Source organism: Schistocerca piceifrons, chromosome 3 (genome assembly GCF_021461385.2).
Source record: "Schistocerca piceifrons isolate TAMUIC-IGC-003096 chromosome 3, iqSchPice1.1, whole genome shotgun sequence".
Taxonomy (NCBI): domain Eukaryota; kingdom Metazoa; phylum Arthropoda; class Insecta; order Orthoptera; family Acrididae; genus Schistocerca; species Schistocerca piceifrons.
Window position 1 is genome coordinate 924,100,647 of NC_060140.1, and position 16,205 is coordinate 924,116,851.

The following is a 16,205-nucleotide window of genomic DNA, read 5'->3' on the forward strand; positions in this document are numbered from 1 at the left end:
CCAAGGATTCCTACTAGCCCTCGTCTTTTTACCTACTTTATCCTCTGCTGCCTTCACTACTTCATCCCTCAAATCTACCCATTCTTCTTCTACTGTATTTCTTTCCCACATTCATGTCAGTTGTTCTCTTACGCTCTCCTTGAAACTCTGTACAACCTCTGGTTGTTTCAGTTTATCCAGGTCCCATCTCCTTAAATTCCCACCTTTTTGCAGTTTCTTCAGTTTTAGCCTACAGTTCATAACCAATAGATTGTGGTCAGAGTCCACATCTGCCCCTGGAGATGTCTTACCGTTTAGAAACCTGGTTCCTAAACCTCTGTCTTACCATTATATAATGTATCTGAAACCTGTCCGTATCTCCAGGCTTCTTCCATGTATGCAACCTTGTTTTATGATTCTTGAACCAAGTGTTAGCTATGATTAAGTTGTGCTCTGTGCAAAATTCTACCAGGCGGCTTCCTCTTTCATTTCTTCCCCCCAATCCATATTCACCTAATACGTTTCCTTTTCTCCCTTTTCCTACTACAGAATTCTAGTCAACCATGACTATTAAATTTTCGTCTCCTTTCACTATCTGAATAATTTCTTTTATTTCATCATACATTTCTTCAATTTCTTCGTCATCTGCAGAGATAGTTGGCATGAAAGATAAAATGTCTATATGACAGCTGAAAGAGAGACAGATCAATGAACAGCGCCCTCTGTTGGGGCGGCCGCTAGGATCTTATGTAGGCGCGCACCGATAGTAAGAACTTAAGAAATACAGGGCTTTGCATACATCGTGACATGTCTCCCACAGAAAAGTTTTAAACAACATAAACGCATTGAATATATAAAATTATATAGTTTGGCTATACGTCCCATGAGTAGGTAGGAGACAATCAGTTACAAAATTAGAGCGACTAATGTGCGGAAGTAAGGAAAATGCCTTCTGTTCACAGCATAACTCATCAAGTAAGACTATATTTTAGATCTGTGTGACGATACTATGTTGATCATATTTATATGCTTTGGCGATGCCATTATGGCCGTATCACTTTAGGACATGGTGTAAAAAAGGTACGTTATTCCATATTTTATCTGTACATTTCCATGGTGTATGACAGTATATTGTGATACATATTCCCCCAGGCTGTGGTTAAGCCATGTCTCCGCAATATCCTTTCTTTCAGGAGTGCTAGTTCTGCAAGTTTCGCAGGAGAGCTTCTGTAAAGTTTGGAAGGTAGTAGACGAGAAACTGGCAGAAGTACAGCTGTGTGGACGTGGGCGTGAGTCGTGCTTGGGTAGCTCAGGTGGTAGAGCACCTGCCCGCGAAAGCAAAGGTCCCGAGTTCGAGTCTCGGCCCGGTACACAGCTTTAATCTACCAGGAAGTTTCATATCAGCACACAGTCCACTTCAGAGTGAAACTCTCATTCTGGAACCTGAAAATTGTCTGAGGAATGGCTCGAAACCTGTTCTTAACAAATAAAAAATCTGAAAACGGGATCGACACTGTTTTTATTTGACTTTTAGCAGATTTATGGTGTATGCAGGACTTGGCCAGAAGTGAAAGTGACAGAAGGGGGAATTCGAACAACAAAGCGTTTCGAAAAAGCAGGATTTCTGGCGCCGGTATGGGCAAGGCTTCAGCCATTTATTTTAGCTTAGTTTCTACGCAGCAGTTGGGGCAACGGAAAGAATACAGAACGGAATCTTACACTGCAAGTATCGAAAGTTAAACAAAGTATCCCACTCATTTACTGTACCTTATGATGTGAATCTTCTGGACAATTACTGAGAACAGTTTATGTCAAGGGTGGCCAAGAATTTGGTTCGCGAGCTGCGTACTGGCATAAGTGCCATGGCACTCAGCCTCGCTGCACATTCCCCCCTTCCCCTCCCCCCTGCGCCATGTCTCGTCACCTAAATGTGAGGAGGGAGAGAGGGGCAAACTGCGAATGCGTCGCATTTCAATGTCTTTAGTCAGGTCCATTTAAAGTGCAAGGTCTGCGATCCATTCTGGATGTTCTAATTTTCGTTCCTGGACTCCTTTTTCTTCGCAAATTTAACATTAGCAAGTTTTAAAACGAAAAATCGTTCCAGGCTCCAGGCATGTACTTGACTTAACCAACGTTCTTTGCAGTAGTATATAAATTCTCCATACTCTTCGTTCAATCCCATCGTAAACTGTTGCAGCTGCCAGTGGAATAATTAATGTAACTCCAGAAATTTTTCTGTTCATTCCGCCAATTTCTTGACGTGCTCCATACCCGCTAATTTAGCATGAAGTGCTTGTTGATGTACAGAACAATGAATACGATCTGCCGATTGTTACAATGGGGTACTCCGGAGAAGGAGTGAGCAAAGCCAGGACAGGGCAAGCTTCGGCTCGCATACTGTGTGGCACGCCGTGGCTGGCCCTGGGAAATGTACGTCTGAAAGAATATACTACACCCGTTGGACAGAAAATTCGAAAACCGGTGGATGAGTAAAATGCAGAATTTCGTCACTAATTTTTCAAAATCTGGGAAACTTACAGCAGCCTTACTGACAAAAATTTTGAATGATATGATGAAGTCCTGTCAATGGCCTCGCAGCACTGGTAACACTGGTTCCCTTCAGATCACCGAATTTCACCGCCGTCGGGCTGGGCTAGTACTTGGATGGATGGTTCAAATGGTTCAAATGGCTCTGAGCACTATGGGACTTAACTTCTGAGGTCATCAGTCCCCTAGAACTTAGAACTACTTAAGCCTAATGACATCACGCACATCCATGAACGAGGCAGGATTCGACCCTGCGACCGTAGCGGCCGCGCGGTTCCAGACTGTAGCGCCTAGAACCCCTCGACCACCCCGGCCGGCTTGGATGGATGACCATCCGGTCTGCCGAGCGCTGTTGGCAAGCGGGGTCCACTCAGCCCTTGTGAGGCAAACTGAGGAGCTACCTGATTGAGAAGTAGCGGCTCCGGTCTCGGAAATTGACATACGACCGGGAGAGCGGTGTGCTGATCACTTGCCCCTCCATATCCACATCCAGTGACGCCTGTGGGCTGAGAATGAAGCGGCGGCCGGTCGGTACCGTTGGGCCTTCGTGGCCTGTTCGAGAGGAGTTTTGATGAAGTCCTACATGAAGAAGCACTAATTTCTTGTTTTGACTGACTCGTCGTAAACAAAAACCAATCTCCAATTATACGACGAGATTTTTCTAATGTAGTCGGACTGTCATCACCCAAAATAAAAGTGATCCTTCCCTCTCCTCTCCAATGCATTCCGCTGGTGCAATCGGGCAGTGCCTATTTGCATCGTCGTGTAATGATTTTGGTCAAAAAGTTTCAAGTTCTCTCCGATCTTATCGAGAGATAAAAATATCGCAGCCCGTATGGGCCGCATAAAAATAGGTTCCACTCTACTTCACCGGTAATACTCGACAATGTCTGACGGAAGATGGTTTTCGTGAGGTTTGCTGCCCAGCTGTGCGATGAGAATGAACGTTTTACGATGTAAACCAAGTTTTATTTCCACAAAAACTTAAGAAACCATGTTATAATGAAACTTCGTGGCAGACTGAAACTGTATGCTTGACCGAGACTCGATTTCAGGACCTCTGCCTTTCGCGGTCAAGTTCTAAGTAGACGGTTTAGGTTTTTATGTTGGTAACGCCACGTAGCGCTCTGTATGAAAATCACTGACTGTGCTGTGTGCAGTCTGTGGCTGGTTTCCATTGTTGGAATATATGCTACTGTAGTGTTGGGCAGTAGGATGGGAACAGCGCATAACATTGCGCAGTTGGAGGTGAGCCGCCAGTAGTGGTGAATGTGGGGAGAGAGATGGCAGAGTTTTGAGAGCGGGCGATCTGGACGTGTGTCCGTCAAAAAAAGGAAATTTGTAAGACTGGATGTCATGATTTTGATCACTATTAAGGTAAATACATTGTTTGCTCTCCATCAAAATCTTTCATTTGCTGGCTATGCTTATCAGTAGTTAGTGCCTTCAGTAGTTAGAATCCTTTATTTAGCTGGCAATATTGGCGCTCGCTGTATTGCAGTAGTTCGAGTAACGAAGATTTTTGTGAGGTAAGTGATTCACGTAAGGTATAGGTTATAGCTAGTCAGGGCCATTCTTTTGTAGGGATTATTGAAAGTGAGACTGCGTTGCGCTAAAAAAATGGTGTGTAATATTCTAGTGATAATCAGAATAAGTAAAGAGAGAAATGTCTGAGTACGTTCAGTTTTGCTCAGCTGTTTGAAAATCAAATAACGTAAGAAGTTTACAAGCACAGTAATTCATAATTTTTGTAAGGGGACGTTTCAAAGTGCTCTGCCACGTAATTGTAAAAATTCTGCGTTTATAGCGTATGTAAGTTGCCAAGAAAATTTCTGCTTCCCCTGTTTTTACGATAACTGTCACCGCTGCAAGTGGAAATCATCAACTGTAAAGTAGCAAAACTATCTAATTTTATATAAAAAACACTTTTAGGTAGTGTCGTCTCTTCCTGTAAAACCAGTTTGCACTCGTAAATTTTCGTTACCTTCTCATGTTTTCATGAAAATTTTAATAAATAAAATATACTGATTATTTCGGTTTATTTGCAGTACAAGCAACGTAAAAATTTATAATAAAAAGGAAGTTTCCGCATAGGGATTCGACCCAGCGACCCTAGCATTATCTTTCTGTACTGTTGCCGCTGCGCCTGCCATTGCCTGAAACTACACTAATATAAATGGCTCACTACTCTCTCGTCCCGCTTCAAAAGTGCTACATTTTCTAAACACTTCGCCGTCTTGAGGGGCCCACTTCTGTCACTTTCATTCCTGGACAGGCCCTGAAAATGCCAACATTCTGGACTAAGTCCGTGATGACTAGTGGGCGCGGGTCCCTTGTGAGACCCGCAACCGAAAGTGGACAAAATTCGCACCCTCTTAGCGCCGAGCCGTACGTATGACAAATTAGCATACGTATTGATCGGACACGTTTGCTGGCAGTCCCGGATTATTTCTATTCACTCCTACTCATACACTGATCCCCCTACCTAATAGCAGGTAAGACCACCTTTGTCACGGATAACAGCAGCGACACGTCGTGGTATGGAAGCAGTGAGGTCTTAGTAGGTCGCTGGAGAGAGTTGGCATCACATCTGCACACACATAAGTCACCTAATTCCCGTAAATTTCGGGGATTGGGGGGGCGGGGGGGCAATGTGGTCTGACGCCACGTTGAATCACATCCCCAATGTGTTCGATCTTGTTCACATATCTCGAGCTGGGAGGCCAGCTCATCAATTGGAACTCGCCACTGTGTTCCTCGAACCACTCCATCAAACTCCTAGACTTTTGACATAAGCATTATCTTGTTGAAAAATGCCACTGCACTCACAAGTAATCGCCAAGACGGAAGTACGTGGCCTGCAACCTGTGTACGATAAGCCTCGGCCGTCATGGTGTCTTGCAAGAGCTTCTCTGGTTCCGTGGATGCCTACGTGAATGTACTCCAGACCATGAAGTAGCCGCCATCAGACAGTCTCCGTCCCGCAGCACAGATTTCAAGGAGCTGTTCCCCTGGAAGAGGACGGATTCGCGCTCTCCCGCCGGCATGACGAAGGAGATACGTGACCCACTACACAACGCTCTGCCACTGCACCAACGTCCAGTACCGATGGTCACGTTCCCATTTCAAGTCGTGGTTCCAAATGTCCTGGTGGTGGCATTGGTACATCCATGGGTCATCAGCTGCGGAGGCCCATTGTGTCCCATGTACTGTGTCTTAAGACACATCTGTGTTCTGTCTGTTCTTCGTTCTGCCAAAGTTCGCACCTGTCCTGTTTTACCAGTCTGCCCTGCCTACGACGTCCAACATCTGCAATGAAGGGTGACGGCGTAACCCAATGACGTCTGGACTTTGTTTCATCTTGGTTTCCCCACGTGTACATGAGACTCACCAGCAACCCTCAAACTCTCGGCAAGTCGTGCAGTTTCCGATACGCTCGCGCCGAGCCTCTGGGCCATCACAATCTGTCCTTTTTGTAATCTCATTTTGTTTGTTATTGGTCGTTCGAGGCGGATGTCACATGACGCTTGCCCAAGTTTATCGTTGATCCACTCACTCAGTTTCATTATTATTATTATTATTATTATTATTATTATAGAGGGCAGCTATCTCTCTGACAGAGCACACTGAGCTACCATGCCGGCAGACCTCAATCGCACTCTGGCAGACCGCGCGCCTTCCCCGTTCTACATACGGACAGCACGCTCACTGATTCTACATGGACCGTGCAGGTGTCTGACCAGCAGTCATTTCTCGTCAGGTACGCTGCTATAGGCTGGACGGATTTCTATCTATAGTAGGTCGACTGATCAATGTATACTGTGATGCTATTGTCGGTTTGACCGGTGGAACAGGGTTCAGACCCTTCGTAACGCCAATAACGGCGCAAGAGCTAACCTACTGCTTTAAAAACAGTTCCCATATCCTACCACTGGAATGGAGAAGGAGCTCTGCACAGAGTCACATCTATAACCGGTTTATACCATCTGCTGCATGTACAAAACAGGATAACTACCTGAAGTTAAAAGGGACAGAGCCAAACAAAAATCATCGTATGTTTCCACTGGAACAAATGGAATTTGTCTATATTACTTAACAGTCATCCAGTCATGATTTCACACTGGCCATCTGATAACTTCAGGGGTATCAAAATTTTGACTTTACTTATCAACTGAATTTAAAAATTTAAGATGCTGTTTTAATCTACTCATTACAAGCTAAAATATTACAAGGTGTCCAGCTTTGCTTCTGCTGTTTTTTTCCCCAAAATTTAAGGTTTTAATGAAACAAATTGGTTACACATGTCTCATTCAAAGTATTTTCCATCGCTGGACACCACTTTCTCCCATCTTTCGGGCAGTGTACGAATCCCGCGTCGAAAAAATTGTTCATCTTTTGAAGCGATCCACGAATCGATCCAACTTGTGACTTCTTCATGAGATCGGAAGTGTTGGTCAGCCAGGCCATGCGCCGTTGATCTAAACAGGTGATAGGCAGAGGGAGCCATGTCTGGAGAATACGGCGGGTGGGGTAGGACTTCCCATTTCAACGTTTCCAAGTACGTTTTCACCTCTTTTGCAACGTGGGGTCGAGCATTGTCGTGTTGCAAAACCACTTTATCGTGCCTCTCGCTGTATTTCGGCCGTTTGTCTTTTAATTCTCTGCTCAAACGCATTAATTGCGTTCGATAACGAGCACCTGTTATTTTTTCACTTCGCTTCAACACCTCATATTATACGACGCCGAGCTGGTACCACCAAATGCAGAGCATGATCTTGGAGCCGTGAATCTCAGGTTTGGCCGTCGCCGTGGAAGCGTAGCCGGGATATCCACATTATATTTTGCGTTTAGGGTTATCGTAATGAACCACTGTTTCGTCCCCGGTCACTATGAGATGCAGAAAGCTCTTCCTTTTTTGCCTCTGAAGCAACTGTTCACAAACACACAAACGCCGTTTCAACTTCTCTTGGTTTCCGCTAACAACGGACCCAAGTTCCTTCTTTCCGAATCATGCGCATAGCCTTGAGACGTTTTGAAATGGCTTGCTGTGTCACTCTCACTAATCGTGCCAATTCTTCTTGAGTTTGACGCTAGTCTTCACTCAGCAATGTCCCCAATTTTGCATGTTCGAAAACTTTCTCTCTTCTACGACTATGCAAGCCTACGATGTTAAAATCACCGTTCTTGAAGCGTTGAAACCACTCACGACACGTTCTTTCACTAATAGTTTTCCTACCATACGTACTTTACAGCATTCGATGAGACTCAGCCGCTGTTTTCTTAATACTGAAACAAAACAGTAAAACCTCCCGCAAATAACGAGAATTAGGCTCATGAAGCGACATTTTCAATCAAGAACAACTTTACGATGCAGACACAAATCGACTAATGTTTGAATGAGGTTATGTTGACCGGGGTCCAAGTTAACTGCCTGACGTCTGCGATCTGCTTCTTTCGACCGCTATTTATCGTTGTCGCCACCTATCGGCAAACGGTGGAAGCAAAGTTGTACACCTTACATATTTACAGGTTTAAAGCAATAAGCGAAGTATTAAAGATAGAATCTGAATGTGTGTTTTGAAGCAGCATAGCTAATAGCGCGCCAATCACCCAAATTATAATCATCCATTATTTAAGAATGAAAGCAATTACGGACTTCCAACAAAATTTGCACGTAATTTTAAGCATTTAAGAAACTTCATCACACACACGTCAAATATTGGGATTAAAATAGTTTACCGCTTACTATATTTTCGCTGTTCATGCTGTAAAAGTTAAACGTTAGACATGACGTTTTAATTTGCTATTTCTATACTAATAACACTATTGGCAACATATTTTGCGGATGGTATTCACTTATATCAACTAATTTACCTGAAAAATTATATCACTGTGTCACACATTGGTCAGGAAATATGACGTCATAAACTTGACGTTCGGAAAAACTAGGTTTTCCGAAAGCCGAACTCAAATTACCAAGACTAAACTCATACAAATATTTAACACATGAACTGGTTTCCAATCGGATGTTTAAATCTGTACTATAAATAAGAGGTACTCTCGAAAGAATCGGGGATGGTTGTGGTAATTACTGGTTGGCTCCTTTAATACCTCACCAGGTCTACCTCGTTGTTATCGAACACTACCACTTTCTGAAATCTGCACCAAACTAACAAATGCACTCTCACTAAATGAATCCTTTTCTCACAGAAACCAGAAATCAACTGTATCACTCATTGAGGACCACCAACCCCGCGTTGACATGGGCAACATTTTTAAAACCTCTGCTCTGCCCCATGAGGCCCAAGAATTCTAAGCTACCATCACGAGAGCTGCCGGTCGACGCTTGATCACAAAAACAGCAAATAAAACTGGTAAACTAAACATCTTGGCATTTATTTTAATTTTATCTGCCTTATCGCTTTTGTGTCTACGTAGCATAACACCCGTGCTCACCGTCCACGTACGTTGACTGCATCATCTTTATACCTGTGTATAACTCAGCGTACGATCTTCGAAACAGCTGTTCAGTTGCCACGCGTCCACATGAAAAGCTGCGCTGCCATAAAGAGTGTACTGACTGTACTGGGTCGTGAAGTTTATGTAGTTTTTAAAGCTGCTATGTGTTCCCTTAGTAACGGAACTAGTACTTCAAATATGGTGACAATTTCGAAACGTGCGCTCACAGACATATAATCGTGCACGCTGCTTAAAACAACACAGCAACAAAGACAATGAATTTTTTTGTAAAATTGTTATATTTTTCGCAGAAAAACTTAAAAGTTCGTCATATATCAAAGGTTTGGGGCTCCTGAGAGCTAACTGTCAACAAATACTGCGCTTAACAATACCCACTCGGCCCTAATTACAAAATCTTCTAACGTTCCTAAAATATAAATTGGTTACTAGCCAAAGTCTCTACCCTAGGAGCAAACTACACAACAGGATTTTAATTAGTGAACTCCACAACGACCAATCAAAGTTCCGGCATTACTAAATGTTTTAAGTAATTGCCTGTCACAGGAAGAGGAAACGTGTGCTAGCATCCGCATTGGGGCGAAGTTTAACGAACTAAGTAGCTGCATTAATATCATTTATTTAACAGGTGGAGTGCATTCCTGAAACTCTCCGCCTGCTTAGCTGGGTGGTAACGTGCTCGCCTCCCATGCAAGCGGGCCCAGGTTCGATTCCCGGCCGGGTTGACGATTTTCTCCGCTCGGGGACTGGGTGTTGTGTTGTCCTCACAATTTCATCCTCATCACCGGTGCACAAGTCGCCCAATGTGGCGTCGAATGAAATAAGACTTGCACTTGGCGGCCGAACTTCCCCAAATAGAGGCCTCCCGGCCAGCGACACCATACGTTCATTTCCCTTTTTCTTACTCGAGAAACTGCAGTTACGGGGAACACACATAAAAAAATACTCATATACTGTCAATAAAATTCTTCTGGGCTGCTGACCACGTTGTCAGTATATAAAATTCTGCGATGTTCGTTCACCTTCAAGCTCCCTTCCTCAGGCCTTTTTGCTAAGCTGACTGAGCAATCAGAGAAGGACTTTAGAGCTTACGTAGTATGGAAGAAGCTGTTTATGTAATTTGATAGGGTAATCGAGGACAGGAGGAGGAGTGTTAGGTTCAAATGGCTCTGAGCACTATGGGACTTAACTGCTATGGTCATCAGTCCCCTAGAACTTAGAACCACTTAAACCTAACTAACCTAAGTACATCACACACATCCATGCCCGAGGCAGGATTCGAACCTGCGACCGTACCGGTCACGCGGTTCCAGACTGTAGCGCCTAGAACCGCACGGCCACTCCGGCCGGCGAGGAGTGTTAGGTGTCCTCCTTTATTGGTCTTTATATTATTCCCTGAAATTTGTGGATAAAAAGGTGCTTGGTCGGTGTTGACGTTATTTCTTGTTACTAGTGGAAACAGGCGAATTAGAAACGGGCGGTAGCTGCAACGTAGCGCTATTTACTTGTTGCCGGGTGCGGGCCGTGGCGTGCCTGCGCTGTCCGTGCGTACGACCACCGCGGTCTCCCTCGCGCGTGTGTGAGATGCTTCGCGCGGGCTGTCCTCCTGTAATGCAGTCGCTGCTGGCAGCCAGTACGCTAGAAGCCTATACCAGTCGTCTCTAGTCGTGTTGTCGGGTCGCTTGGCTATTTCTATCGCTTCTCTAATCTACCTCCTCAATGTAAATGGCTGTTTCGCCAGTACGCGCGCTTTACGGAATATTATTTCTTCATCGCTCTGATCCTGATGTTCCGCCACAGCTGTCCTGGAACGCTGTTCCAGACGTGTAAATCTTTCATACTTTAATCGGCCTCCCCGTCTCGCCTACGGTGGTGATTACGATAAATAATAGTCTGTGAGCCGGCTCTTGTTACCGCCATCTTGTATTTTACACCCTGTTTTTAATGTACTTTCACCTCACTACGTTAATTTAAATTACTACTGTCACTGAGTTGCTGCTTTGCCTAACCAAGAGCGGCGCTAGCAGCACGTATCGATATATCACCTCTAGTAGTATCTTTGCTCGACTGCTATTACTTCCCTGACGTTGTGTGTCGTGAGTTCGGGTAGCGAGTTCGAGCATGCCAGTTAGTTGGAACGCGTCTGGAGCGCAGTCCGGACTGCCAGTCGGATTGCAGCAGTGATGTCTGCGTCGACATGGATCATCCGACCATTACCGCCGCGCATTACGAGGTGCATTCAAGTTCTAAGGCCTCTGATTTTTTTTCTCTGCACTGGAAAGAGATAGAAACATGCGCATTGTTTTAAATGAGGCCGCGTTCATTGTCAATACGTCCCAGAGATGGCAGCACTTTATCGCAGATGGAATTTTACCGCCACCGGCGAGAATGAGAACTGTTTTAAATACTTAAAATGGCGACGTTTTCCTTACTTGATCAGCGTGCAATCATTCGTTTTCTGAATTTGCGTGGTGTGAAACCAATTGAAATTCATCGACAGTTGAAGGAGACATGTGGTGATGGAGTTATGGATGTGTCGAAAGTGCGTTCGTGGGTGCGACAGTTTAATGAAGGCAGAACATCGTGTGACAACAAACCGAAACAACCTCGGGCTCGCACAAGCCGGTCTGACGACACGATCGAGAAAGTGGAGAGAATAGTTTTGGGGGATCGCCGAATGACTGTTGAACAGATCGCCTCCAGAGTTGGCATTTCTGTGGGTTCTGTGCACACAATCCTGCATGACGACCTGAAAATGCGAAAAGTGTCATCCAGGGGGGTGCCACGAATGCTGACGGACGACCACATGGCTGCCCGTGTGGCATGTTGCCAAGCAATGTTGACGCGCAACGACAGCATGAATTTCTTTTCGTCGGTTGTGGCAATGGATGAGGCGTGGATGCCATTTTTCAATCCAGAAACAAAGCGCCAGTCAGCTCAATGGAAGCACACAGATTCACCGCCACCAAAAAAATTTCGGGTAACCGCCAGTGCTGAAAAAATGATGGTGTCCATGTTCTGGGACAGCGAGGGCGTAATCCTTACCCATTGCATTCCAAAGGGCACTACGGTAACAGGTGCATCCTACTAAAATGTTTTGAAGAACAAATACCTTCCTCCACTGCAACAAAAACGTCTGGGAAGGACTGCGCGTGTGCTGTTTCACCAAGACAACGCACCCGCACATCGAGCTAACGTTACGCAACAGTTTCTTCAAATTCAAATGGTTCAAATGGCTCTGAGCACTATGGGACTTAACTTCTAAGGTCATCAGTCCCCTAGAACTTAGAGCGACTTAAACCTAACTAACCTAAGGACATCACACACATCCATGCCCGAGGCTGGATTCGAACCTACGACAGCAGCGGTCACGCGGCTCCAGACTGTAGCGCCTTTAACCGCTTGACCACCCCGGCTGGCACAGTTTCTTCGTGATAACAACTTTGAAGTGATTCCTCATGCTCCCTACTCACCTGACCTGGCTCCTAGTGACGTTTGGCTTTTTCCAACATTGAAAGACACTCTCCGTGGCCGCACATTCACCAGCGGTGCTGCTATTGCATCAGCGATTTTCCACTGGTCAAAACAGACTCTTAAAGAAGCCTTCGCCGGCCGCGGTGGTCTAGCCGTTCTAGGCGCGCTGTCCGGAACCGCGCGGCTGCTACGGTCGCAGGTTCGAATCCTGCCTCGGGCATGGATGTGTGTGATGTCCTTAAGTTAGTTAGGTTTAAGTAGTTCTAAGTTCTAGGGGACTGATGACCACAGATGTTGAGTCCCATAGTGCTCAGAGCCATTTGAACCATTTGAAAGAAGCCTTCGCCGCTGCCATGGAATCATGGCGTTAGCGTTGTGAAAAATGTGTACGTCTGCAGGGCAATTACGTCGAGAAGTAACGCCAGTTTCATGAGATTTCGGGTGAGTAGTTAATTAGAAAAAAAATCGGAGGCCTTAGAACTTGAATGCACCTCGTACTTGAGCCGGGCCACGGTCTTGGTGGATCGTCGGTCGGTCGTCCTACCGGACCACGCGATTTGGCTCGCCGATCGTTCATGAGTCGGATGTGTGTGTGTGTGTGTGCGTGTGTGTGTGTGTGTGTGTGTGTGTGTGTGTGTGTGTGTGTGTGTGCCAGTGGAATTTTGTGTCTTGTGACCGTTAGTGTTCTGGTTACCTGCCCTGGCCACTGATGTAAATTCAGACAATGTTCCTTTTGGGTGAAGTTAATTATATTGCCGTATTTCAAATTCGCGTGTACCAGCGGAATTTTCTGCCTTGTGGCCGTTAGTGTTCCGGTTACCTGCCCTGGCCACTAACGTCGTTGCTGTCCAGCATGGTGTGTAGTTTTTACAGCTAATATATATTTCATTGTGGATAATTACATTCGTAACCTTTTGTGTTTGAGTTCTCGTGTACTGATTGGTGGCAAGCAAGTCGTTGTGTCGGTCGGTCCGTGGCTGTCCCTTGGTTGGGTTCCGACGGACCAAGTGTAGTTGGGCTCACCACCTGTCTCACCTACGTGAACGAGGGCAGACCGACCTCCCTGGAGGCTTCTGAGTGCCGTTTTCTTTATTGTCCTTCTCACCTGTGTTTAATTGTCTGTGTATAATCTATCATAGCCAATGATTTAAAAATTCTTGTTTTTACTGGACTTAATTTAATTTTTTGAATTTTTGAAAATCAGTTGTATGCCTTAAGCCACTTAAAACCTTATTCTTGAAATTACCCATTAAGCAAAAACATTGCGGCCTTCTGCCTTAAAACATTATGGTAATATATTTTAAAATTTTCAAATTTGTGACCCTCAGCAGTTTGTATTGGACCTTGGATATGTATGTTCTATCTACTTGTGCCTTGAGGCTTTCCAGCCTAACTGTGATAACATATATATTTTAATTATTTTATTTCTTATTTTAATTGCATGTTTATTTTGTTGACTTCTAAGATTTCTTGTTTGGAGGCCCTGAGCCATGAAATAATTGCCTTTTTGAAACTCGTAGTTCTAAAGGTTCGTCTAGGTGCCGTTTCGGTTTAAAGGCGTCATTAAATTACAATTTTGAGTGAACCTGACCGACACCTTATTTGGCCCTTTCCACAATCCTAATCACCTGTTCTGCCCAGCGGGTTTAGCGGACGTCTCAGTCCGTGTAGCGCGCCTACTGCGGAAACAGCTATTTACATTGTGAAGGAAGAGTAGAGGGGCGATAGAAATAGCCAAGCGACCTGCCAACATGAATGAAAAGGACGTGAATAGGCTTCCGACCTGCTGGCTATCAGCAGTGACAACGCGACGGGAGGACTGCGAGCTCAAAGTATCTCGGACAGGGATGCGGGAGACCGCAGTGGCCTTACGCACACAGAGCGCAGGCGCGCCGCAGCCCGCACCTGCCAACCAGTTAAGAGCGCCACGCCACAGCTACAGTCCGTTCCGAATTCTCCTGTTTCGACCAATGATAACAAATATGTAAATACCAATCAAGCACGTCTTTATCCACCAATGACAAGTAATAGTATAAAGACCAATAAAGAGCGGGTAATACCCCTCCTCCTATCCTCAAGTACCCTATCAAATTACGTAAACAACTTCCTCCGCTACTATATAAGAGCTACAGTCTCTCTCACTCAGTTTCTCCTCCTCCCCCCTCCCCCCCGAGTCCATTTGTATTCCCACCTCTGCCTTCCCCACTCCCTGTCGCGTCAGCCCAGCACCCCCCACCCCTCTAATGGGTCCCCCTCCTCCATTGGCTCCTTTCACACCTCCCCCCTTCGCTTTTCCTCTCCTTCCAATTTTCCCATCATCTGTACGGTTCCCCCCCACCGGCTCTCGGCTGTGGTATGTAACATTTGCCAACTTTTTAGTGCAGTGTTCCAGTGAATGTTCAGTGTTGTGAATGTTCTAGTGTTGCGAACAGAAACCAGACTGTCACCGTGTTTTTTAATCGTCTGTCTATTATTTTACCTGTCTGCTTCGTATGTATTTTATAAGCATCATCATCCCTTTGTTCTATGTTTTAAGTACCACGATATTTTCGCCTTGTTATTATTTAAGTCTCCGATTTTATCGCCTGTTTTTATGATTTATTCTCTTCATCTTTTTAAAACAAAATCTGTAGGCTGAAGAGCGGCGTAATAAGCTGCTACCAGCCCACCCCCTTCAGAGGGAATTGAAATTCAATAAAGAAAAAAAAAACTCACTCAGTAGTCTGCTCAGCACAAAGATCTGAGGAAGACAACTTGCAAGAGTGGCCGAAACGGAGGGCAATTTAAATGATGACTAACTGAAACCCTCAGATGCCGACAGGTGTTGTTGATATACCTCGATGTGGACGGCTGAAAATGTGTGCCCCGACCGGGACTCGAACCCGGGATCTCCTGCTTACATGGCAGACGCTCTATCCATCTGAGCCATCGAGGACACAGATCCCGGGTTCGAGTCCCCGTCGGGGCACACATTTTCAGCTGTCCACATCGAGGTATATCAACAACACCTGTCGGCAGCTGAGGGTTTCAGTTAGTCATCATTTATTCCAGAGAAAAGCCGCACAGTCATCAACAGTATTCTGTTCTTGCGAGAACAGCTACTGTCTTCATACATACAGTTAAAGGCTACCCAGCCATTGACCTTCGTTTGTGCAAATGCGCACAGATTGCCCAAACTCTTACGGGAATCGCCAAAGCGTGCGCAAGTAATGAGTGAATGGGCAAATGTCTATAAGGTACATTACATATGTAGAACTGTGGACAGTTGGGAATGTCTCATGGGAAGCGTGCAAGGGATAAGTCCCTGCAGTCGCGCTATACGTCTGTGTCCTCGGTGGCTCAGATGGATAGAGCGTCTGCCATGTAAGCAGGAGATCCCGGGTTCGAGTCCCGGTCGGGGCACACATTTTCAGCTGTCCACATCGAGGTATATCAACAACACCTGTCGGCAGCTGTGGGTTTCAGTTAGTTATCATTTATTCCAGGGAAAAGCTGCACGGTCATCAGCAGTATTCAGTTCTTTCGAGAACAGTTACTGTCTTCATATATGTAGGTCAATTTTATATACTGACAATCCGGTCAACAGCCCAGAAGAATTTTATTGACATTGACAACGGCCGCGGAAGCCTACTGAAATCCCTGGACCAGCAGGACAGAGAGGGTGCGGTTACATTTGTGGAAAGGGGCCAAAATAAGTTGGTCGCTATCAGTTACACCCAACATATAAA

At 45.3% G+C, this 16,205-nt stretch overlaps 2 non-coding genes across 2 annotated transcripts; one reads left to right on the top strand and one right to left on the bottom strand.

Annotated features, from left to right (window-relative positions):
* Nucleotides 1–15,338: 15,338 nt before the first annotated feature.
* Nucleotides 15,339–15,412, bottom strand: Trnat-ugu. The gene has a single exon. It is a non-coding gene; the product is annotated as a tRNA-Thr (tRNA).
* Nucleotides 15,413–15,805: 393 nt separating this feature from the next.
* On the top strand, nucleotides 15,806–15,879 carry Trnat-ugu. The gene has a single exon. It is a non-coding gene; the product is annotated as a tRNA-Thr (tRNA).
* The last annotated feature ends 326 nt before the right edge of the window (nucleotides 15,880–16,205 follow it).